Below are 26,655 nucleotides of genomic sequence, written 5' to 3'. Positions count from 1 at the left end.
GTGGCCCAATCTCACTTCACTGCAACTTCCACCTCCCAGGCTCAAGGGATCCTCCCACCTCAGCCTGCTGTGTAGCTGGGACTACAGGCATGTGCCTCCACGCCCAGCTGATTTTTGTACTTTTAGTGGAGATGGGGTTTCGCCATGTTGCCCAGGCTGGTCTCGAACTCTTGGGCTCATGCGATTCACCCCTCGTGATCCCTTGAACGGAGCCACCATGGCCCGCTGACATATGTACTATTTTTAATGTCTCTCTAGTTCTTCCAGTTTCCAGAAGAATTAAGGCATGGGGCAGAGGAAATAGTCAAAAATACTGCAGCAGATAATAGCCACTCAGTCTAAGTTTCAAAAAGAGAGTTATTTAAAAAGTAATCCCACAAAAATCACGTATTTTAATATGCATTTCAAATATTTCAAAGGCAACAACCAGGCCAGGCATGATCACCCAGGCCTGTAATCCCAGCACTTTTGGAAACCGAGGTGAGAGGATTGCTTGAGCTCAGGAGTTCAAAACCAGCCTGGGCAACATATTGAGATCTCATCTCTCAAAACGGATTTAAAAAACGTAAAAAAGGAAAAAAGGCAAAGATGAGAAATTAACTGTTCTAATACAAGTTTAAATTTTTTTATTTATTAAAAATATTTAACACTGGTTACCAGAAAATAGGTTCACCCAAGATAGATGATCTTCATAGATGTTAGTTTCAGCTGAAAAGCTATGAACACAATCTCGGGAGGAGTCCAGGAGCTTCTACATTCTACAGTAATCAAAAAAATTGGGGATTTCGCTTTCTAAAGTTTCTTTTTTTTTCTTTTGAGACGGAGTCTCACTCTGTCACCCAGGCTGCAGTGCAATGGCCGGATCTTCGCACACTGCAACCCCATTTGAAAACCCCCTATTTGAAAAGTCCATCTTCAGTCTGAAGTAACTACATCAATAGGAACAGGTTGGATTGTTAATCAGGTTTCCTCAAGGATGTCTAAGGGGTCATTCATCCTCTGAAACTTTTTTTTTTTTATGAGACAGCGTGTTGCTCTGTCACCTAGACTGGACTGCAGTGGCACGATCTTGGCTCACTGTAACCTCTGCCTCTCAGGTTCAAGCGATCCACCTGCCTCAGGCTCTCTAGTAGCCAGGGCTACAGTAGTACACCACTATGTCCGGCTATGTTTTGTATTTTCACATTGGGGTTTCACCATGTTGGCCAGGCTGGTCTCGAACTCCTGGCCTCACATGATCTGCCTGCCTCGGCCTCCCAAATTGCTGGGATTACAGGCATGAGCCACTGGGCCAGACTTCATCCTCTGAAAACTCTTGAGAGTGAAAAAGATGGTCTGAAAAAAGAAGGCTTAGTCATGGGGGGCCCATCACGGCACTCATATGAACTGCACAGCACTGCTCATAACCTCATCTTGGATTTTCTTTTTGTTTTGAAAATATACTCGGTCAATAATACTAAAGTAATCTTAGTAATTTCTTGATCTCATGATCTACGAATTAATCATCACTGCCTGGGAAAGTGAAAAAGCATTTCAAATTAGCACAGGTAAGAATCTGGTCTAAATTGAGCATGCCCCACCCCACCGCCAAACAAATTTCATAAAACCCACCAGTGTAAAACAGTAACAAAAAAAAATCCTTAGTTGTCAGAAATTCCTCAAGAGAATATTCCCTCATAGAGTTCCATTTGTGCCATATCTTCAAGGTATATATTTGAGTGTATGCTATTCTTTAACCTTTTCACCCTTCTTAGGTGAGTGAAAACTTATTCAAAATTGTTCCTTTTTATTCCAATTTTTAAACAAATTTCCAGTTTGCAAGCCTGCCCCCCCCCCATACCCCCACTGTTATTCGAGAAAATCAAAATTTCGGGCTGCCACTTTCTGCATAGCTTCATCAGACCCTTAAAAACAACAGTAGGACCACCAGGCACTTGGACTTTTAAGCTATGTCCTCCCCATCGGTCTCAGTGAAACTAAACATACATTAATTACTCATATAATGTGTTCTTTCTGTCTGTAACTTATTCCCCTACCCCAATGCCTGAATATTTATAAATTCGGTCATTTAGCTAAGAACATAGCCTGGTTTAAATGTTTTAAATACACTTGAACCTTCTCACACTATGGCTCTTTGGTGCATTAATTTGCACACTTCTCAAGTCAGACTCAGCCCCAACATAACCCCACACAGAAGCGTTCTCTAAAGGATACCATTGTTAGAAGGAATGGAACTTTATTTATACTTAATTTTGTACATGAAACAGAAGTAACAGTTTAGTTCTGTTTCATTTTATTCTTCCATTAGAAAGCATATTCCCTCTGGTAATGGGAAATTTCCACAAGCTAAGCTTTACTTATCCCATTATTTCCCCGCTAAAGTTCAAAACTCACTTGGCAAACATAGAAAAGGCAACAAAAACAGGCCAATTGGAGAATGTGTAGGACAAAGTTATCCAAGGACTGAGGGAGGTTTCAGAGAGTGGCTCCTCTGACCAGTTGCTTTCATCAGGCTTACTGGCTTCCACTTCGGCTTCACTCACATCCATGCAGATTGCAAGCTGCTTTCTGGGGAAGAAAACTACAAAAATTCAGTATTTGGGACTGTGGATGAAACTAAATACACCTATGAACATTTCATACCAGTTTGAAAATGTCTATCCTCCCAACCGCTCCTGCACATTTTTCTGTGATACCTAAAAATATCCCCAGGCTTGCATTAGGTAGGGGATGGTTTTCCTTTGTGTGCAGAATTTCAGAGAGGGCTAAAACACTCAGGATTCAAGATATTTCTATCTGTATCTATCAATCTACCTACCTACCTATCTATCTATGTATCATCTATTTATGTAATCTATCTATGTATCTAATTTTAGGGTCAGGGTCTAGCTCTGTAGCACAGGCTGGAGGGCAGTGGCCGGATCACGGTTCGCTGAAGCCTTGAACTCCGAGCTGAAGCGATCCTCCAGAGTACCTTGGACTACAGGTGTGTGCTAACATGCCCAGCTAATTTTACAATTTTTGTTTGTAGAGATGGAGTCTCACTATATTGCTCAGGCTGGTCTTAAACGCCTGGACTCAAGTGATCCTCCTGACTTGGCCTCCCAGAGTGCTGGGATTACAGGCATGAGCCAGCGCACCAGCCCGATGCTAGATAATTTTTAATGCAAATATTTAACTTGATTCGTTTCTATACTGCGTGAAAAACACCTTGATGCCTAGTAGGTATCGCCCGCATCCCACAGCTGAAGAGCGGCCCTGAGCCAATGGCCTTGAGCCCCCTACTTAACCTTGTGTCCTTGAGCCTTGTGTCCTCGAGCCCCCTAAGTAGCTTTTGACACTGGAGGGTGAGAAGGAGACGGGGATAGGGCCAAAGGCGTCCAGGGAAGAGCCCTAGCGTCCCGGTAATTGGGCACCTCCAGAGCAAGCCGCTTTCCCAGCGAGAAAGTGGGGATATTCAAAGCGTGGGAAAATGCTGTCTAGCTCCTTCAGGTGCAACCTGCTGAACGCGCTGGGGCTGAAGAAACCCTGCTGATCTTGGGGTTGTGGTTCCTCCGCAGAGGAGTCCTGGGCTGGAAGCCTCAGGCTGCTGCTGCGAGTGCTCCTGGTCGCCACCGCCGCGCTTCTGGTTATCTTCCATCATGGGGTCGGCAGCTCCCGCGCAGACGTGACTTTCTTTGTCTGCTCTGGCTCCCTGCTCGGTTTCGGACCGTATTTTCTTCTCATCGTCTCCTCCAGCTTCAATCACCAAAGTCCCTACAGCCTTCGCATCTGGAAAGGAGGAAAGGCAAAGAGAGATTCAGAGAGCAGAGAGAGAGGGAGAGAGAGAGACAGAGAGAGAGAGACTTACATCAGGGAGTTTGGCGCGGGCACAGGGCAGCATAGAACCGCGGCCTGAGAGAGGAGGCGCAGCAGCTTTCTGTCCACGCGCCTCTCTCCGGGAAAGTTGCTTTCCGAGAGTTCCCCCAAAGCACCGGTATGGGTCCCCAGACAGACACGGACTCGCCTTCCTGGAACTCGTGGAGCAGGAAACCCAGGCGGAGGTCGCCGGCGTCTTCGTGGCCGGATCTGGGCTGGAACGCCCTCTGCGAGCGCGGTACATGAAGCCGTGCGCCTCCGCGGATTCTGCGCTGGGGTCTGCTGGCTGCTGCTCCGAGTTCCCGCTCGTGGATTTGGGATCCTACGCCTGCACGTGACGGGGAGCCGGCTGCTGCTCTGGTCGCCTCTGCTTGTGGGGTGTGCGTGTGTGTGGCGGAAGGCCCTGCTGGCACGCACTCACGGCCGGTGTGTGGCCCTTAAGTCAGGGGCGCGCTCGTGGTCTGGGCGCGGGGAGGGGTCGGAAGTGTGTAAGTGTGTATCTATTAACCTGCGATCTATTTTGCAGGTTTGTTGACCACTCCCACTCCGGGAGGGGTGACTGCCAGAGGAAGGGGCTGAGCTGTCTGGTGGAAGCCGATTTGCCTCGGGGGAGCGGCGGAGGAGCGACACCCAATCTAGCTCGCGAGCCCTTGAAGAAAGTTTGCAGAACATGTCCCCGTGTGGCCCTGGAGGCAGGCGGGCCGGCGTAATGCTTCTCCAGGGCGAAGACGCTGCGCGCTGAAGGCAGTGCACTTTGCAATTTACACTGCCAGCATCGCTCTCCCTTCTGGGTAGATGGTGACTAATGGATGAGTCTCTCTAGTTCTGTTCTGCTCCAACCCCAATTCCGCGAATCGGACCGAAATTAAGATGAAATGATGAAGTGGAGGCTGCATGCTAGGTTTTTGCAGCAATGTCCAGAAAGTTGAGTGCGCCACGCTCTCCAGGAGATCTGCGGAAGCGAAAGTTTGGGGCTGGGATTTGCAGAGCACTCTGGATGCTCAGATGCAAGCTGCAAGAAACCTAACGCCCCTTGCAAAATACTCCACGTCAGAGTACACGTAGGACCCTGCCTGTGTTTAGTGCATCCCAGAAGGCTTACACTGCAAGTGACCCTTCCTTTGGCGCTAGACGCGACTGTGGAGCATGCAATGTCTGCTAAGCTATGCTGGACTCTGGCTCCTTAGGTTGCAGGCCCTCTGCAGAAGTGCCAGTATTCACTGTGCTTCGAACTTGGGTTAGTTCCCGCCTTCCCTCCATCCTCACCCGCTTCTGTTACTCACCCTCCTCCTCCTCCTGCTTCTCCTTTCCTACTCTTTGTCTAGAACTATCATTCTGACCTTTCACTCCCTACTGATAAATGTGAAATAAAAAAGAACCAGAGGAGATTGGGACCTCTATGTTTTTCCCTTAAGAAGTGTGCCTCCCAAGCGGACCTAATAGACATCTACAGAACTCTCCACCCCAAATCAACAGAATATACGTTCTTCTCAACACATCGCACTTATTCCAAAATTGACCACATAGTTGGAAGTAAAGCACTCCTCAGCAAATGTAAAAGAACAGAAATTAAAACAAACTGTCTCTCAGACCAAAGTGCAATCAAATTAGAACTTGGGATTAAGAAACTCACTCAAAACCACACAACTACATGGAAACTGAATGACCTGCTCCTGAATGACTACTGGGTACATAACGAAATGAAGGCAGAAATAAACATGTTATTTGAAACCAATGAGAACAAAGACACAGCATACCAGAATCTCTGGGACACATTTAAAGCAGTATGTAGAAGAAAATTTATAGCACTAAATGCCCACAAGAGAAAGCAGGAAAAATCTAAAATTGACACCCTAACATCACAATTAAAAGAACTAAAGAAGCAAGAGCAAACACATTCAAAGGCTAGCAGAAGGCAAGAAATAACTAAAATCAGAGCAGAACTGAAGGAGACAGAGACACAAAAACCCCTTCAAAAAATCAATGAATCCAGGAGCTGGTTTTTTGAAAAGATCAACAAAACTGACAGACCGCTAGCAAGCTAGCAAGACTAATAAAGAAGAAAAGAGAGAAGAATCAGATGCAATAAAAAATCATAAAGGGGATATCAACACCGATCCCATAGAAATACAAACTACCATCAGAGAATATTATAAACACCTCTATGCAAACAAACTGGAAAATCTAGGAGAAATGGATAAATTCCTGTACACAAACACACTCCCAAGACTAAACCAGGAAGAAGTTGAATCCCTGAATAGACCAATAACAGGCTCTGAAATTGAGGCAATAATTAATAGCCTACCAACCAAAAAAAGTCCACGACCAGATGGATTCACGGCTGAATTCTACTAGAGGCACAAAGAGGAGCTGGTACCATTCCTTCTGAAACTATTCCAATCAACAGAAAAAGAGGGAATCCTCCCTGATTCATTTTATGAGGCCAGCATCATCCTGATACCAAAGCCTGGCAGAGACACAACAAAAAAAGAGAATTTTAGACCAATATCCCTGATGAACATTGATGCAAAAATCCTCAATAAAATACTGGCAAACCCAATCCAGCAGCACATCAAAAAGCTTATCCACCATGATCAAGTGGGCTTCATCCCTAGGATGCAAGGCTGGTTCAACATACGAAAATCAATAAACGTAATCCATCATATAAACAGAACCAAAGACAAAAACCACATGATTATCTCAATAGATGCAGAAAAGGCCTTTGACAAAATTCAACAGCCCTTCATGCTAAAAACTTTCAATAAAGTAGGTATTGATGGGACGTATCTCAAAATAATAAGAGCTATCTATGACAAACCCACAGCCAATATCATACTGAATGGGCAAAAACTGGAAGCATTCCCTTTGAAAACTGGCACAAGACAGGGATGCCCTCTCTCACCACTCCTATTCAACATAGTGTTGGAAGTTCTGGCCAGGGCAATCAGGAAGGAGAAAGAAATAAAGGGTACTCAATTAGGAAAAGAGGAAGTCAAATTGTCCCTGTTTGCAGATGACATGATTGTATATTTAGAAAACCCCATCTCAGCTGAAAATCTCCTTAAGCTGATAGGCAACTTCAGCAAAGTCTCAGGATACAAAATCAATGTGCGAAAACCACAAGCATTCCTATACACTGATAACAGACAAACAGAGAGCCAAATCATGATTAAACTCCCATTCACAATTACTTCAAAGCGAATAAAATACCTAGGAATCCAACTTACAAGGGATGTGAAGGACCTCTTCAAGAGGAACTACAAACCACTGCTCAATGAAATAAAAGAGGATAAAAACAAATGGAAGAACATTCCATGCTCGTGGGTAGGAAGAATCAATATCGTGAAAATGGCCATACTGCCCAAGGTAATTTATAGTTTCAATGCCATCTCCATCAAGCTACCAATGACTTTCTTCACAGAATTGGAAAAAACTACTTTAAAGTTCATATGGAACCAAAAAATAGCCCGCATTGCTAAGACATTCCTTAGCCAAAAGAACAAAGCTGGAGGCATCATGCTACATGACTTCAAACTATACTACAAGGCTACAGTAACCAAAACAGCATGGTACTGGTACCAAAACAGAGATATAGATCAATGGAACAGAACAGAGCCATCATAAATGATACCACACATCTACAATCATCTGATCTTTGACAAACCTGACAAAAACAAGAAATGGGGAAAGGACTCCCTATTTAATAAATGGTGCTGGGAAAACTGGCTAGCCACATATAGAAAGCTGAAACTGGATCCCTTCCTTACACCTTATACAAAAATTAATTCGAGATGGATTAAAGACTTAAATATTAGACCTAAAACCATAAAAACCCTAGAAGAAAACCTAGGCAATACCATTCAGGACATGGGCAAGGACTTCATGACTAAAACACCAAAAGCAATGGCAACCAAAGCCAAAATTGACTAATGGGATCTAATTAAACTCAAGAGCTTCTGCACAGCAAAAGAAACTACCATCAGAGTGAACAGGCAACCTACAGAATGGGAGAAAATTTTTGCAATCTACCCATCTGACAAAAGGCTAATATCCAGAATCTACAAAGAACTTAAACAAATTTACAAGAAAAAATCAAACAACCCCATCAAAAATTGGGCAAAGGATATGAACAGACACTTCTCAAAAGAAGACATTTATACAGCCAGCAGACACATGAAAAAATGCTCATCATCACTGGTCATCAGAGAAATGCAAATAAAACCCACAATGAGATACCATCTCACAGCAGTTAGAATGGCAATCATTAAAAAGTCAGGAAACAACAGGTGCTGGAGAGGATGTGGAGAAATAGGAATGCTTTTACGCTGTTGGTGGGACTGTAAAGTAGTTCAATCATTGTGGAAGACAGTGTGGCGATTCTTCTAGGATCTAGAACTAGAAATACCATTTGACCCAGTGATCCCATTACTGGGTATATACTCAAAGGATTATAAATCATGCTGATATAAAGACACATGCACACATATGATTATTGCGGCACTATTCACAATAGCAAAGACTTGGAACTAACCCAAATGTCCATCAATGATAGACTGGATTAAGAAAATGTGGCACATATACACCGTGGAATATTATGCAGCCATTAAAAAGGATGAGTTCACATCCTTTGTAGGGACATGGATGAAGCTGGAAACCATCATTCTGAGCAAACTATCGCAAGGACAGAAAACCAAACACCGCATGTTCTCACTCATAGGTGGGAATTGAACAATGAGAACAATTGTACATATGGTGGGGAACATCACACACCAGGGCCTGTCTTGGGGTGGGGGTGGGTGGAGGGATAGCATTAGGAGGAATACCTAATGTAAATGACTAGTTGATGTGTGCAGCACACCAACATGGCACATGTATACATATGTAACAAACCTGCACTTTGTGCACATGTACCCTAGAACTTAAAGTATAATAAAAAATAAATAAATAAATAAACAACAACAACAAAAGAGTTGTGCCTCAGGACGATGCAGGGTGTGGGTTATAGGGAGCTCTGATGGTGCCACTGCACTCCAGCCACTACACTCCAGCCTGGGCGACAGAACGAGACCCTGTATCTCAAAATTCAAAAATTAAAAAATTGTGCCCCCGGATGATTGTGGGCCTGATTGTGCGCGCCTGTAAATACTAGCTACTACTGACGTTTCGGCGGGAGAACCACTTGAGACCAGGAGTTTGAGACCAATCTGAGCAAAATAGAAAGACTCCCATTTCTAAAAAAACAAAAAACAAAATAGTTGGATGTGGTGGCATGCACCTGTTGTCCAAACTAGTCAAAAGGCTGAGGTGGGGGGATTGCTTGACCCCAGGCATTGGAGCATTGGAGGCTGCAGTGAGCTATGATCACACCACTGCACTCCAACCTGGGTGACTCAGTGAAACCCTGCCTTTAAAATAAATAAATAAGTAAATAAATAAATGAATAAATAAGAATTGTTCCTTAGAATGAGTCGGTTTCCTGAATATTGGGATTATTTATCCTTTTTTTTTTTTACCATGATAAACACCATTGCCATCAGACCCATTTAATAAAATAAACCATTTTCATAGGCCCTTAAAGGTACACCCACTCACTTCACCCACTGTGCTAGACAGATAAGTCTCTCCTTTCTCCTGTTCCAGGAGGATGGATAGGAAACCAGCTACAAGATGGTTGGTTGACCAATTCACTCTGAAAAAGCTGTCAAGGAATTTCACCCCCACAGACTCTCCCTGACATTAACCAAGACGTCTCCTCCTCAGGCTGCCTCTTGCAGGGTTCTGCAAATCTCGCCCTTCTCATGGCCAGACACTCTGAGATGAATTTTGGCCTGGGATCAGTTACCATGTGAGAGACCTACAATGATTTTAATCATGGTGTGCCTTAGCCCAGCTAGGACATCTGTCAGAATTGGAGTCGTGTGGTGTCTCACATCTGAGATTTCCATGACTTGCTTCAGTGCTTTCTAAGCTTCAGTAGTCATTTCTGTGTCCCTTTGGTGAGTGTTACCTACTGCGCCACCAATCAATTAGTATTTACTTAAAATTTTTAGTTAAATTGAGTCACTTCTTGCAAATGTTACATACGTAATTGAGCCTCATCCAAGTAAAAATAGGCCCAGACGACGGGTTTGATGTCCTAGATTTATGAGGGCAGGGACCCTGGAGTCAGACTGCTAGCATCTGCATCATGGCTTTGCTTGTCATTTGCTAGCTAGCTAACCTGGTGAGTTGCTTTTTCTCCCTGTGCTTCAATTTTCTCATCTGTAAAATGGGGTGATAATAATACCTACCTCATGGAGCTGTTGTGGAGATTAATTGAGATGATAATAATGGTAGTTCGCACTTACTTGGTTCTTGCTGTGTTCTAGGCAATGATCTACGTGATTTGTTTATATTAACACATGTAATCCTCTTAACAAACCTATCCACATTGATGTGCTATTATTGTCATTTTACAGGTGGTGTTATTGAGTCACCAAGATGTTAAGTATCCTGCTCCAAGTCACTCACTTGGGAAATATCCAAAGCTGAGTTTTGAACCTGTCCTCTGAGTGTTATCCCTGACACAGACAATGTGCTCAATAACATTTGCAATTATGCTATAGTTAGTTTAAACCAAAGATGCTGAAACATCCAAGTTTAAACCAGGATGCTGAAGAAAAGTGGTTGAATTCAGGAAGTTAATCATTCTCTTCAACACTACATTTTTGTTTCTTGTTGGAATCAGTTTTCCTGTAGATAACTGCTTGAACACAGTAAACTAGTTAAATAGCTGTAACTACAGCTATGAATTACAAATAAAAATTATAGCCTATAGCATGATAGCAAACATCCTCTGTTGCAAGGATGGTACTCAGGATAGGTTCAAATCCCAGCTCCGGGCTTTTCCCAAGTGGGTGACTTTGAGCAGGTTATGTAACATCTAACTCAATATCATCACAATTGTAACATATCAATACCAGATAAAGCCAGAGAGTAGAGAACATCTTCTTCCTATAACCAACTTCTTGTTAGCATAGTAAGTTAGTTCTATATAACCAGGATTACATAGGTAACTACTGAATGGAGATAACTAGAGATAACTAGAAAACCTCAGAGAAGCCTGGGACCTAGAAAGCCTGGGACCTAGAAAGCAATCCTCAAGAAGGCAAAATTCTTATCTTTCTTGATAAAATCACTTTGTACTATAGACCTCTAGTAGTATATAGGTCGATAGAAAATTTGAGTAAAGTAGAAATAATTAGAAAATAATTTGAAGGCATGAATCTGAAAAATCATGATTTACCACTGGAACTTCTGATTTCTTGTTATAATAATGAGCTAATACTATATTGTACTCCCATAATACCCACGAGTTGTGGGAGGGACCTGATGGGAGATCATTTGAATCATGGGGGTGGTTTCCTCCATACTGTTCTCGTGGTAGTGAATAAGTCTCATGAGACCTGATGGTTTTATCAGGGGTTTCTGTTTTTGCATCTTCCTCATTTTCTCTTGCAGCTCCCATGTAAGAAGTGCCTTTCACCTCCTGCCATGATTCTGAGGCCTCCCCAGCCGTGTGGAACTGTAAGTCCAATTAAACCTCATTTTCATCTCAGCCTCACGTATGTCTTTATCCGCAGTGTGAAAACGGACCAATATACCTATTTAATGAGGTTACTAGAGGTAACTAAAGATAATTAGAACATGCATTTGAACTCGAAATTGAAATGCACAGTCTTAAAAACTTTCTTTTTCTTTTCTAGAGACAGAGTTTTTTCTTTTCTAGAGACAGGGTTTCACTATGTTGCCCAAGCTGGTCTTGAACTCCTGAACCCAACCAATCCTCCTGCCTCAGCCTCCTGAGTAGCTTGGATTACAGATGTGACACATTTGTATTTGTACAAATTTATGGGATACATTAGGACTTTTGTTGCGTGAATTTAATGCATAGCGTCAAGTCAGGGTATTAGGGTATCCATCACCCAAGTACATTTTTGTTAGGTATAGTCACCCTACTCTGCTATCAAACATTGAACTTATTCCTTCTATCTTACTGTATGTTTGCACCCTTCCACCCATTTCTCTTCATCATCCCCCTCCCTCCACTCTTTCCATTCTATGTTACCTATTTTTCCACTGTCTACCTCCATGTGTCCACATTTTTAGCTCCCACGTATAAGTGAGAGCATATGATACTTGTCTTTCTGTGCCTGTTTTATTTCCCTTAAGGTAATGACCTGCAGTTCCATCCATGTTGCTACAAATGGCATGATTTCATTCTTTTCTATGGGTGAATAGTATTCCACTTTGTACATTTACCACATATTGTTTATCCATTCATCTGTTGAAGAACATAAGTTGATCCAATATCTTTGCTATTGTGAATAGTGCTGCCATAAACATGTGAATGTAGATATCCTTTTGATATATTGATTTATTTTCCTTGGTGTACATTCTGTGGTAGGATTGCTGGATCGAATGGTAATTCTAGTTTTAGTTTTTTGAGAAGTCACTACACTGTCGTTCATAGTGGCAATACTAGTTTACATGCCCACCAATAGCGTATAAGAGTTTCCTTTTCTCTCCATACTCAGTAACATCTGTTATTTTTTGTGATTTTAATAATAGCTATTCTGAGTGGGATAAGATAATATCTCATTATGGTTTTGATTTTTATTTCTCTGATGATGAGTGATGTTGAGCACTTTTTCATGTACTGTTTCTATGTCTTCTTTGAGAAATGTCTATTTATGTTCTTTGCCAGCTTTCTAATGGGATTATTTGTGGGTTTTTTCCACTTGAGCTGTTTGAGTTCCTTCTATCTCTGGATATTAGTCCCATGTCAGATGAACAGTTTTCACATATTTTCTCTTATTCAACAGGTTGTCTCTTCACTCTGTTGGTTATTTCTTTTAGTGTGCAAAAGCTTTTTAGTTTAATTAAGTCACATTTGTCTATTTTTATTTGCCTGAAATGCACAGTCTCATATACTATGTTCTTACTCCTTGTTGGAAGGTTGCCTTAGAATTATAGAAAAATAGTGATCCCTTAAAAACATCTAGGTATCTAGGAATAACTGGAGATAACTAGAATGACTAGCATAAGCCAGGAAGCCAAAAGGCATTCTTCCCAATTCTGACATCATATTTCTTGTTGGCATAATGTTTTAATACTACACATAAATCATGGTACCTAGGGAAAAAGTAAACTACAGGTAGCTTGTGATAAGTGGAAAAATTAGGTGAATCCAGGAAAATGAAAGATACATTCTCAAGGCTACTGTCTAATTTCTTGTTGGAAAAAGGAGTTAATGCTACTGATGTCTGGGAGTACCTAGACATAAGTAGAGTTAAATAGAGAAGTACATAGCACCCCTTAATTGAAAAAAGACATGTTTCTCAAAGCTAAATTCTTACTATAGAGGAATAATGAGTTAGTAGTTCAGGTATCTAGTGTTACATAGGTAATCAGTTAAATAAAGGTGAATAGAAATAACCAGAATAAATATATGACACCAGGAAGTTAATGAATACTTGTTTTTAATTATTCCATTTATTTTAAAAATAATAATGAGGTAATATTCTTGATAAATAGTGATATCTATTTATTTATTTTATTAGAGGGAATTAGATATACCTAGAACAATAATTTGAAGCCAGGAAGCTAAAAAAAAACATTTTTCCCAGCACCAAATTTCACTGTTGCAACATGTATTATTGCTATCGACAAATATTGGTACTGAGGTAACTACTTTACCAGGGATAGCTAGAAATAACCCGAAAATCTGTTTGAATCCGAAGTTGAAAAACTGTTTTCCATCACCCTAAATCTTGGTTTCTATGTTTGTTTTGAAAGAGGGTCTGGCTCTGTCGCCAAGGCTGGAGTACCATGGCACCAACTCGGCTCACTACCACCTCCACCTGCCCTGCTGGGCTGAAGTCATCCTCCCACCTCAGGCTCCTGAGCAGCTGGGACAACAGGCAGGAGACACTACACAGGGCTAACTACAAATATTCTTTTATGGACACGAGGTCTCACTATTTGACAGGCTGGTCTCGAACTCCTAGTCTCAAGCAAATCACACCCCTTGGCCTCTGTAAGTGCTGGGATTACTACCCTGAATCTTACTCTCCTGTTGGAATAAAGATGTGGTACTATGTATTATTAGTAGTAACCACTTAGCTAGTTAACTACAGATAACTGGTTGAAGCTAGATGTGGAACCATAATCGACACAGCATGAAAATCTTAATTCTGGTTGAAAAAAATGTATCAGTAGTGTAGTTAAGTAGAGGTAATTCTTTATTAGCTACCTAGTGACATTTTGACTTTAGTAAGATGAAAAATGCCGTCTTCCTAATTCTCAATTCTTAATGTCTTGGAATGTGGATTTACTAATGTAGATTACCAGACAAACTTGAGTAGAAGTTAAATAGAGATAACCAGATAAAAGCAGAACAAATAGTTGAAGTCAGAAGGCTATAAAAATTCTCCTCAAATGTTAGTCTGAATTCTTGTTGGAATAGGATGTTGGTACTATGAAAATATAGTGGAACTTAGATGTTACTTACATGGAGATGGCTAGAGATATCTAAAATAAGTAGTTGAGGTTAGGATCTGAAATACAGATTTTGCCAGACTCCACATTATTTTTCCTGTTGATTATTAAGTTGGTAGTATCGATGAATAATAACACTTAGGTAACTAATTAAAGATTATTAGAATACCTAGTTGAAACCATGAATTGGAAAACACATCTTTTCAGTCTAACTTCTTATTTCATAATGAAATAATTCATAAGACCAACAGATGACCAGTGGGACCTAGATAACTAGTTTGTACGTGACATGTAGAGATAATCAGAAATACTGGCTGAAGTCAGGAAACAGAAAAGGACATGCTTCACAAATTTAAATTCTTATTTGCTGTTGAAATAAAGAGTACCATAGATACATAGTGGCACCTATATAGAGTTAAACACAGATAACTAGTGGTAACTAGAATAACTAGTCAGCCAGGAAGCTGAAAATCATGATAATCTCGTGTCTATATTCTTATTTTTTTGTCGGAATAATGAATTAATTGAAGAGCTATCCAGCGGCATCTAGGTAAATTTTAAAATAGAGATAACCAGAGAAATCCAGAGAAACAAGTTGAATTCGCCAAACTAAAAAAAAAACTTCCTCTCAATCCTAAATTAATGTTTCATCTTGGAATAAAATGTTAATACTGTAGATAAATGGTAGTACTTAAATAACTATTAGAGTTAAGTAAAGGTGACTAAGATCTAGGGAGACTTAGACATATTTTTCTCACAATAACTTCTTATTGTTTACTGGAAAAATGAGTTAATACTAGAGATAACTACTGATAACTAGGTAACTACATAAATGCAAACATAAAGCAATCATGGCTTGAAGCCAGAGAATGCAAAACCAATGTTTTCTCACATGTGAATTATTGTATCTTGTTGAATTAATGGATTAGCCCAGTAGGTAATTAGTCACACCCAACTAGATATAACTATATATACTAATTGAATTTAGAATTTTGAGAAACCCGTCCTTCTCACATTTAAATATATATATATATATATATATATATTTTGTAATATGGAAGTAGTGCTGAAAACAGGGTTATCTATGTAAGATTTATATAAAGATAACTAGACATTACCAGAACTAGAATGAGTATGTGAAGGCAGGATGCTGTCAAACACATTTTTCTCAAATTCAATATCATAATTCTTATTTTTAAAAAAAACTTGCTATAATATAGATAATATGTGGTACCTAGGTAAGTACTTACTTAGAGATATTGGAAACAACTAGAAAAATTCCTGAATCCAGGATGTTGAAAAACACATCCTTTTTACATCCAAATTTAATTTCTTTTTGACATAAGGTATTGGAAATATAGATAACTAGTGGCTGGTATGTAATTATTTATTTAGAGATACCTAGAATTAGCTAGAAAGCTACTTAAAGCCATAAAGCTGAAAATTATATGCTTTTCATCTCTAAAATATGTGTTTTATATTTCTTTTTGGAATGTGGGTGTAATACTCAAAATACCTAGAATACTAGGAAAGCTTTATATTTATTTTTCTGAGACAGGCTCTCACTCTGTTACCCAGGCTGCATTGCAATGGCACCATCATGGTTCACTGTAACCTCAAACTCCCTGGTTCAAGTGATCCTTCCTCTTCAAGCATCCCAAGTATCTAGGACTACAGGCTTACGCCACCATGACTGGCTAAGTTATTTTTTATTTTTAAATTTTTGGGTACAGACGAGGTCTCACCATGTTGCTCAGGCTGATCTGGAACTCCTGGTCTCAAGCAAATCTCCCATTTTGGTCTCCCAAAGCACTGGGTTGATAGGTGTGAGCCACCACACCCAGCCTCTAAGGTAATATATAAAAAATAACTAGACATAACCTAACCTGGGCAACATAGGGAGAACCTATCTATATCAAAAATTTAAAAACTAGCCAGGTGTGGTGGTATGAGCCTGTAGTCCCAGCTACTCAAGAGGCTGGGGCGGGAGGGTCAATAGAGAAGTTAGAGGCTGCAGTGAACTATGATGGGCTCACTGCATTCCAGCCTGGGTGACAGAGTGAGGCCATCTCAAAGGTAAATAAATAATTTTTAAAAAGATACAACCTGAATGAATAGGTGAAGGCAGAAAGCTAAAGAACACATTTTTCTCAATCTAACTGCTCATTTATCATTGAAGTAAAATGTTAGTAATGTAATGTTACCTATATAACTACTTATATAGAAATGTCACCTATATAACTACCAATATAGGTATAAGTAGTATTACCTATATAACTACTTATATAGAAATGACTGGAAATAACTAGAAAACTAATTGAAGCCAAGATGTTGAAAAACATTTTCTTCAATTCAACTTATTATTATTCTTGACGTAAGGTACTGGAAAGATAGATAACTAGTGGTACACAGATACATCTAGCAATAACTGGAAAACTATTTGCTGTCCAAAAAGAAACAACAAAAAAACTGTACTTCTCTTTTCTATATTTTTTAATGTTATTGCTAACAAATAAGTAGTAATCAACAGGCATTTGGTTTACTCTGGATAACGAAACATGGTTAGAATAAATACTTAAAGCTGGAGAGCTAAAAAACACAACACAAACTTGTCCATTGTAAGTTCTCTTTATCATTGGAATAATTAGTTACTACTATAAATGTTCGATTGGTACCTTTGTAATTATTTACCTAGAAATACCAGAAATAACAAGAATAGCTAGTTGAAGGCAGGAAGTTGCCAATCACGTTCTTTTCAACTCTAAATTCTCTGCTGAAGAAAAGTTGATCAATCCAGGAAGTTGAAACAGTATTCTTCTCAACACTACAGTAGTTTTTATTGTGGATATAATGAGTTAGTGTTGTAGATAACTATTTGTACCCAGGACACTAGCTAATCGGATATATTTATTAATATGGAAATGAAGATGAGGTAGGAGGCCAGCAGAACTTGTTTTCTAGTCACAGGGTCACAACCCCACTAATGAAACAAGACCTGGTAAAAACAGGATGCAGTCGGCGGGGCGTGGTGGCTTGCACCTGTAATCTCAGCACTTTGGGAGGCCGAAGTGGGGGGGATCACTTGAGGCCAGGAGTTCCAGAGCAACCTGGCCAACACGGTGAAACTCTGTCTCTACTGAAAAAAAAAAAAAAAAACAAAAATTACCCGAGTGTAGTGGCGGGCGCCTGTAATCCCAGCTACTCAGGAGGCTGAGGCAAAAGAATCGCTTGAACCCCGGAAGCATAGGTTGTAGTGAGCCCAGATCGCACCCTTGCACTCCAGCCCGCGCAACACAGTAAGACTCCCTCAAAAAAAACTCAAAAAAGCCAGGATGCAGTGAAGAAGCCAGCCAAATCCAGCAGATGGCGACGAAAACTACCTCTAGTTGTTGTCACTGCTTATTAGCATCAAGACACTCCCAGTGTAAAGACAACTTACAACTGTCCTGGCAATGGGCCATGGCAATAGTCAGGAAGTTACCTTCTATTTTCTGAAAACTCCTCGCTCCTTTTCCAAAGAGTTCTGAATAACCTGCTTCTTGATTAGCACATAATTAAAAGTAGGTATAAATACAGCTGCCAACAGCCCCGCCACTGCTGGCTCTGGGTGCACTGCCTATGAGTTAGTGCTGTTCTGCAAGTAGCAGTACTGGTTCAATAAAAATTGCTCTATGTCACCACATGCTCACCCTCCACCCAGGCTAAATCTTAATTTGGCGGCTTGCCTGTTCTGCATCAAAGACAGGGAGTTGAGAAAATATTTTCATAAATAACTTTGTTTTTTTTTTCCTTTCTTTCTGTCTTCTTTCTTTCTTCTTCTTTCTTTTTCTTTCTTTCTCTTCTTTTTCTTTTCTTCCCTTTTTCTTCCTTTTTTCCTGTCCTTTCTTTCTTTCATTTCTTCCCTTTCATCCTTCCTTCCTTTCCTTTCTTTCTTTTTTGAGACAGTCTTGCTGTGTTGCCTAGGCTCAAGTGCAGTGATGTTTGAAAGCACAGTCTTCACAAACTCAAATTCTTATTTTTTGTGTGAAACAATGAGTTTGTACTACAGATATCTGGTGGTACCTATGTCAGTAGTGAAATAGAGTTAACTAGAAATAATCAGAAAAAAATGGAGTCATGAAGTGGAAAAAAAATCATGATTTACCCGCCCCCCCCCCCCACCTTCTTATTTCTTATTATTATAGTGAGTTAGCATTACAGGTATCTGGTGATGTCAATTTCATTACTTAATTCAAAGTAACTGGAGATAATTAAGATAAATATTGGAATCCTGGAAGGGGAAAAACAAAGTCATACAGTACTATGTACTATTTAAATTGTGAAGAATGTCAACAGGAAAAATGAATATAGAGTCTGGAAAAAAACTTTATTTCAGCTCCTAACCTCAACTACTTATTCTAGGTTATCTCTAGCCAACTCCATGTAAGTAACATCTAAGTGCCACTATTTATCTATAGTACCAACAACCTATTCCAACAAGAATTCAGACTAACATTTGAGAAGATTTTTAATAGCCTTCCAGCTTCAACTATGTGTTCTGCTTTTATCTGGTTATCTCTATTTAACTTCTACCCAAGTTCATCTAGTAATCTACATTCCTAAATCCACATTCCAAAACACTAAGAATTGAGAATTAAGAAGAGTATGTTTTTCATCTTCCTAAATCAAAGTTTCTCTATATAGCTAGTAAAGAGTTATCCCTAATTAACTTTACTACCGATACATTCTTTCAACCAGAATTAAGAATTTCATGCTGGTAGATTATGGTTCCACATACTAGCTTCAACCACATATCTATATTTAACTAGCTAACCTGTTACTACTAATTATCTATAATACTAAATCTTTATCCAAACATGAGATTAAGATTTAGAGTGGTAATCCCAGCACTTAGGCCAAGGTGAGTGAATTAAAGAGTTCAAGACCAGCCTAGGCAAATAGTGAGACCTCATATCTACAAAAAATCTTTAAATTAGCCTGGTGTAGTGGCTCTTGCCTGTGGTCCCAGCTACTCAGGAGACTGAGGTGGAAGGATGCTTCAGCCCTGCAGGTGGAGGTAGCAGTGAGCCGAGATGGCACCATGGCACTCCAGCCTGGGTAACAGAGCCAGACCCTGTTTCAAAATAAACAAACAAACAAACCAAGATTTTGAGGTGGTGGAAAACAGTCTTTCAACTTCTGGATTAAACAGATTTTCTGTTTATTTCCAGCTATCCCTAGTAAAGTAGTTACCTTGGTACCACATTTCTCTATAGCACTAATATATGTTACAACAATTAAATTTAGTGTTGAGAACAATGGTTTTTTAGCTTCCTGGCTTCAAATTATTGTTCTAGGTATATATAATTCCCTCTAATTAAATAAATAAATAGATCTCACTATTTATTAATAATATTATCTCATTACTATTTTCAAAATAAATAAAAGAATTGGAAACGAAGTATTAACTTCCTAGTGTCATATATTGATTCTGGTTATTTCTATTCACCTTTATTTAACTGATTGCCTATGTAACACTAGATAACTTCACTACTCGCTCATTATTCCACTATAGTAAGAATTTAGATTTGGGGAAAATGGGTTTTATGTAATGAGCTACTATGTAGTTCTCTAACTTTACTTGTGTCTAGTTAACTAGTTCTTTAGGTACTCCCAGATATCTGTATTATTAACTCCTTATTTCCAGAAGAAATTAGAAGGTAGACTTGAGAATACGTTTTTCATCTTATTGGATTCAACTAATTATACCACTTATCGAAAGCTGTCTGTAGTTTACTTTTTCCCTAGGTATCATGACTTATGTATAGCATTAACACATTAGGCCAACAAGAAATATGATGTCAGAGTTGGAAAGAATGCTTTTTGGCTTTCTGGCTTATGCTAGTCATTCCAGTTATCTCCACTTATCCCTAGACACCTAGTTATGTTTTTTTTTTTTTTAATGTATCACTACTTTTCTATAGTTCTAAGGCAACATTCCAACAAAGAATAAGGATATAGTAAATAAGACTGTGCATTTCAGGCAAAAAATATGCAAATGGCATTTATTAAACTAAAAAGCTTCTGCACAGTAAAAGAAGTAATTAACAGAGTAGAGGTACCACTAGATATGTATGGCACTAATTCGATATTCAAACAAGTGAAGGAAATTTTGAGCTAAATGATACATATATTTCTGTTTATCTCTAGTTTACTAATTACAAAAGAACACTAATTATAGCATAATAGCAAAGGTTATTGAGCACGTCGTCTGTGTCAGGGACAGTACTCAGAGGATGGGTTCAAATCCCAGCTCTGGACATTTCCCAAGTGAGTGACTTTGAGCAGGGTATTTAACATCTCCGTGACTTAATAACACCACCTGTAAAATGACAGTAATAGCACATCAACGTGTATATAGGGTTGTTAAGAGGATTAAATATGTTAACATAAACAAATCACTTAGATCATTGCCTAGAACACAGTAAGAACCAGGTAAGTGTGAGCTACCGTTAGTATCATCTCAATTAATCTCCACAACAGCTCCATGAGGTAGGTATTATTATTACTCCATTTTACAGATGAGAAAATTGAAGCACAGGAGAACAAACTCACCAGGTTAGCTAGCTAGCAAATGACAAGCAATGCCATGATGCAGATGCCAGCAGTCTGGCTCCAAGGTCCCTGCCTTCATAAATTTAGGACATCAAACCCATCATTTGTGCCTATTTTTACCTGGGTGACGCTCAATAAGGAACACAACATTTGCAAGAAGTGAATCAATGTAACTAAAATTTTAAAGTAAATACTACCTTGGTTGGTGCTCCGGTAGGTAACACTCACCAAAGGAGCACAGAAATGACTACTGAAGCTGAGAAAGTGCTGAAGCAAGTCATGGAAATCTCAGATGTGAGACACCACACGACTCCAATTCTAACAGATGTCATAGCTGGGCTAATACGCACCATGATTAAAATCATTGTAAGTCTCTCACATAATAACGGATCCCAGGCCAAAATTCATCACAGGGTGTCTGGCCACAAGAAGGGTGAGGTCTGCAGAACCCTGCAAGAGGCAGCCTGAGGAGGAGTCTTGGTTAATGTCAGGGAGAGTCTGTGGGGGTGAAATTCCTTGACAGTTTTTTCAGAGTGAATTGGTCAACCAATCATCCTGTAGCTGGTTTCCTATCTGCCCTCTCAGGAAAAGGAGAAAGGAGAGAATTATCTTTCTGGCACAGCGGGCAAAATGAGTGGGCGTACTTTCAGGGGCCTATGAAAATGGTTTAATTTATTTTATTAAATGGGTCTGATGACAATGGTGGTTATGCAAAAATTGGATAAATTATCCCAATATTCAGGAAACCAACTCATTTCAAGGAACAATTTAATTTTTTTATTTACTTTTCTTTCTTTCTTTTTTTTTTTTTTTTTAGCAGGGTTTCACTGAGTCGCCCAGGCTGGAGTGCAGTGGTGTGATCATAGCTCACTGTAGCCTCCAATGCCTGGCATCAAGCGATCCCCCAGCCTCAGCGTCCTGAGTAGCTTGGATGACAGACGCATGCCACCACATTCAGCTATTTTTATTTTTTATTTTTTTAGAGATGGGGGTCTTTCTATGTTGCTCAGGTTGGTCTCGAACTCCTGGGCTCAAAGGATCCTCCTGCAAAAGCGTCAGGAGTAACTAGGATTACAGGTCCGCACCACCGGGCCCAGAATCGTCTGGGGGCACAATTTTTTTTTTTTTTTTTTTTTTTTTTTTGAGGTACAGGTTCTCACTCTGTCGCCCAGGCTGGAGTGCAGTGGCTTGAGTGAAGTGGCGCTATCATAGCTCACTGAACACAGACTCATCGTTCTGAGGCATATTTCTTGAAGAGAGAAACATGGAGCTCCCAATCTGCCCTGGCTCTTTTTTATTTGACATTTTATCATTAAGGAGCAAAAGGTCAGAATGATCGTTCTAGGCAAAAAGTAGGAAAGGAGAAGTAGGAGGAGGACGAGGAGGGTGGGTAACAGAAGGGGATGAGGAGCAAGAGAAGGTGGGAACTAACCCAAGTCCACAGTGCCCACCCAGCACATGGAGCACTCGCGCTTCTGCAGAGAGCCTGCAACCTAAGGCATGGGAGCGGAGCATAGTTAGCAGACATTGCACGCTCCGCAGTCTCATCTAGAGCCTATGGAAGGGACACTTGCAGTGTAAGCCTTCTTAGATGCACTAAACACCGGGCAGGGTTCTACACCTGTACACTGACGTGGAGTACCTGGAGCTTTTGCAAGGGGCGTGTTAGGTTTCTTACAGCTTGCATCTGAGCATCCATAGTGCCCTGAAAATCGCAGCCCCAAACTCCCTGAAAATCGCAGCCCCAAACTCCCGCTTCCGCAGACCCCTTGGAGAGTGTGGCGCCCTCAACTTTCTGGATGTTGCTGCAGAAACCTAGCATGCAGTCTTCGACCTCTTCATTTCATCTTAATTACGGTCCTATTAGCGGACTTTGGGTGGGAACAGAACAGAACTGGAGAGGCTCATCCATTAGTCACCAACTACCCAGTGGGGAGAGTGGTGCCGGGAGCCCACACCGCTAGGTGCACTGACTTCAGCTTGCCTCGGCTCTCCCCTGGGGAAGCATTATTCTGGCCTGCTTGCCTGGAGGGCTGGACAGAGATGTGTTGCGCAAACTTTCTCCAAGGGCTCGGGAGCTAGATTGGGGTCTCGCTCCTCCGCCCCTCCCCCTGCCCCAAATAGGCTCCCACCAGACCGCTCAGCCTTTTCCTGCTGGCAGTCACCCCGCCCAAGGTGGGAGTGGTCAAGGAAACCGCAAAACACAGCGCGGTTCCCCACACCTGCCCGCCACCTCCCCGCGCCTGACCAGGAGGGCGCCCCTGACTTTACGGCCACGCCCCGGCCGCGAGCGCGTGCCAGCAAGGCCTTCCATCTTTCTCTCTCTCTCTCTCTCTCTCTCTCCCTCTCTCTCTCCCTCTCTCTCTCTCCCTCTCTCTCCCTCTCTCTCCCTCTCTCTCCCTCTCTCTCCCTCTCCCTCTCTCTCTCTCTCTCTCTCTCTCGCTCTGTCTCGCTCTATCCTCCAACCTCTCTTTCCCTTTCCTCCTTTCCAGATGCGAAGGATATAGAGACTTCAGTGATTGAAGCTGGAGGAGACAATGAGAAGAAAATACGGACCAAACCCGAGCAGGGCGCAGGAGCAGGAAAAGAAAGTCACGTGTACGCGGGGGCTGCGGACCCCATGATCCACGAGAACCAGAAGGGCGGTGCTGGCCACCAGGAACCCTGGCAGCAGCAGCCTGAGGAGTTGGCCCAGGACTCCTCCGCTGAGGATCGGCAGCCCCAAGATCAGGAGCGTCTCTTCAGCCCAAGCGCGTTCGGCGAGTTGCACCTGAGGAGCTAGACAGCATTTTCTGACCTTCTCAATATCCGGACATGTTCGCTTGGTAAGTAGCTTGCTCTGGAGGTGCCCAGTTCCCGGGACACTAGGGCTCTTCTAGGGCCGCCTTTGGCTCTGCCCCAGCCGCCTTCCCTCGCCTCCAAAGTCAAAAGTTATGTAGGGGGCTCAAGGCCCCTGGCTACGTAGGGGTCCCAAGGACACAAGGCTCAAGGCCACAAGGCCAAGTATGGGGCTCAAGGCCGCTCCTGAGCTGTGGGGCGGGGGCGATGCCTACTGGGCATTAAGGTATTTTTCACACAGTGTATCAGCGAATCAAACTGGGAAACTTTGGCCAGACTCCTGTTTTTGTAAATGTTTTATTGGAATCGCGATTGACATCGGGGTGAGCAGAGTGAGTCCTACAGCGTTGGATCTTGCCTTTATTGAAAATTTTGACAATTTGGTTATTGTGGATTTTTTTCATCGGTCTTGATTTTTAAAATATTTGCATTAAAAATTATTAATCTTCGGGCTGGTGGGTGGCTCACGCCTGTAATCTCAGTGCTCTGGGACTCCAAGTCAGGAGGATCACTTGAGTCCAGGCGTTCAAAACCAGCCTGAGCAATATAGTGAGACTCCATCTCCCCAAAAAATTTTGTAACATTAGTGGTGCATATTAGCAGGCACCTGTAGTCCAAGCTACTCTGAAGGATCGCTTCAGCCCAGGAGTTCGAGGTTTCAGTGAACTGTGATCACGCCACTGCCCTCCACTATGTGCAACGGAGCTAGACCCTATCTCTAAAATTAGATACATAGATAGATTAGATAGATGATAGACAGATAGATACATAGATAGATACATAGACAGAGATATCTTGAATCGTGAGTGTTTTAGTGCTCTCTTAAATTCTGCACACAGGGGGGGCATGATGGCTCACGCCTGTAATCCCGACACTTAGGGAGGCCGAGGCAGGCAGATCATGAGGTCAGGAGTTCAAGACCAGCCAGGCCAACATAGTGAAACCCCATCTCTACTAAAAATACAAAAAAATTAGCTGGGCGTGGTGGCGGGTGCCTATAATCCCAGCTACTCAGTAGGCTGTGGCAGAAGAATCACTTCAACCCGGAAGGCAGAAGTTGCAGTGAGCCGAGATTGCACCACTGCACTCCAGCCAGGGTGACAGTGCCAGACTCTGTCCAAAAAAAAAAAAAAATCTTCACACAAAGGACAACCATTCCTACCTAATGCAAGCCTGGGGCTAGGTATCACAGAAAAATGTGCTGGAGCGGTTGCGAGGATAGATAATTTCAAATCGGTATGAAGTGTTCATAGGTGTATTTCATTTCATCCACAATTCCAAATAATGAACTTTTGTGGGGTTTTTTTTTCCCAGAAAGCAGCTGGCAATATGCATGGATGTGAGTGAAGCCGAAGTGGAAGCCAGTAAACCTGATGAAAGCAATTGGTCAGAGTAGCCACTCTGAAACCTGCCTCAGTCCTTGGATACTTTGTCCTGCACATTCTCCAATTGGCCTGCATGTGTTGCCTTTTTATGTTTGCGAAGTGCGTTTTGAATTTTAGGGGGTGAAAAGTAGGATACGTAAACATTAGCTTGTGGAAATTTCCCATTAACAGAGGGAATATGCTTTCTAATGGAAAAATAAAATTAAATAGAACTGAACTGCTACTTCTATTTCCTATAAAAATTAAGAATATATAAAGTTCAATTCCTTCTAACAATGGTATCCTTTGGAGAACACTTCTGTTTGGAGTTATGTTGTGACTGAGTGTGACTTAAGAAGTATGCAAATTAATGCACCAAGGAGCCAGGATGTGAGAAGTTTCAATTTCATTTAAAATATTTAAACCAGGCTACCTTCTTAGCTAAATGACTGAATTTATAAATATTCAGGCATTGGGGTAAGGGTGTAAGTTACACAGAGAGAGGACACTAAATGGGTAATTAATGTATGTTTAGTTTCACTGAAACTGATGGGGAGGACATAGATTAAAAGTCCTCTTGGCTGGTGGTCCTGCTGTTGTTTTTAAGTGTCTGATGAGGCCATGCAGAACGTGGCAGCACTTAATTTAAATTTTCTGGAATACTTTGATTTGTAAGCGTGAATGCACTGCTAATATACTTGCAGTACAGTGGGGGTGTTGGGGGGCAGATTTTCAAACTAGAAATTTGCCTAAAAATTGGAATAAACTAGAAAAATTTTGAATAAGGTTCCACTCACCTTAGAAAGCTGAAAAGGTTAAAAAAGAATTGCATACACTCAAATATATACCTTGAAGATATGGCACAAATTGAGCTTTATGAGGGAATATTCTCGAGAAATTTCTAACAACTAAGGAGTTTTTGGTGTTACTGGTTTTTTGGGGGTTTTTTTTGTTTTGTTTTGTTGTTTTGTTTTGTTTTGTTTTTGTTTTTGAGATGGAGTCTCGCTCTGTCACCCAGGCTGTAGTGCATTGGCGCGATCTGGGCTCACTGCAAGCTCTGCCTCCCGGGTTCACGCCATTCTCCTGCCTCAGCCTCCCGAGTAGCTGGGACTACAGACGTGCACCACCACACCCAGCTAATTTTTTTGTATTTTTAGTAGAGACGGGGTTTCACCGTGTTAGCCAGGATGGTCTCGATCTCCTGCCATCATGATCCACCCGCCTCGTCCTCCCAAAGTGCTGGGATTACAGGCGTGAGCCACCGCGCCCAGCCTGTTACTGTTTTAAACTGGTAGGTTTTATGAAATTTTTTGGTGGGGTAGGGCACGCTCAATTTAGACCTGAATGTAACCTATGCTAATTTGAAATAGAAATAGTTTTTCATTTTCCCAGGCAGTGATGATGAATTTGTAGGTCATGGGATCAAAAAGTCACTAAGATAACTTAAGTTTTATTAAGAGTA

Source organism: Pongo abelii, chromosome X, assembly GCF_028885655.2.
Source record: "Pongo abelii isolate AG06213 chromosome X, NHGRI_mPonAbe1-v2.0_pri, whole genome shotgun sequence".
Taxonomy (NCBI): domain Eukaryota; kingdom Metazoa; phylum Chordata; class Mammalia; order Primates; family Hominidae; genus Pongo; species Pongo abelii.
The sequence above is the reverse complement of the archived record's forward strand: the minus strand, read 5'-3'. Positions refer to the sequence as shown.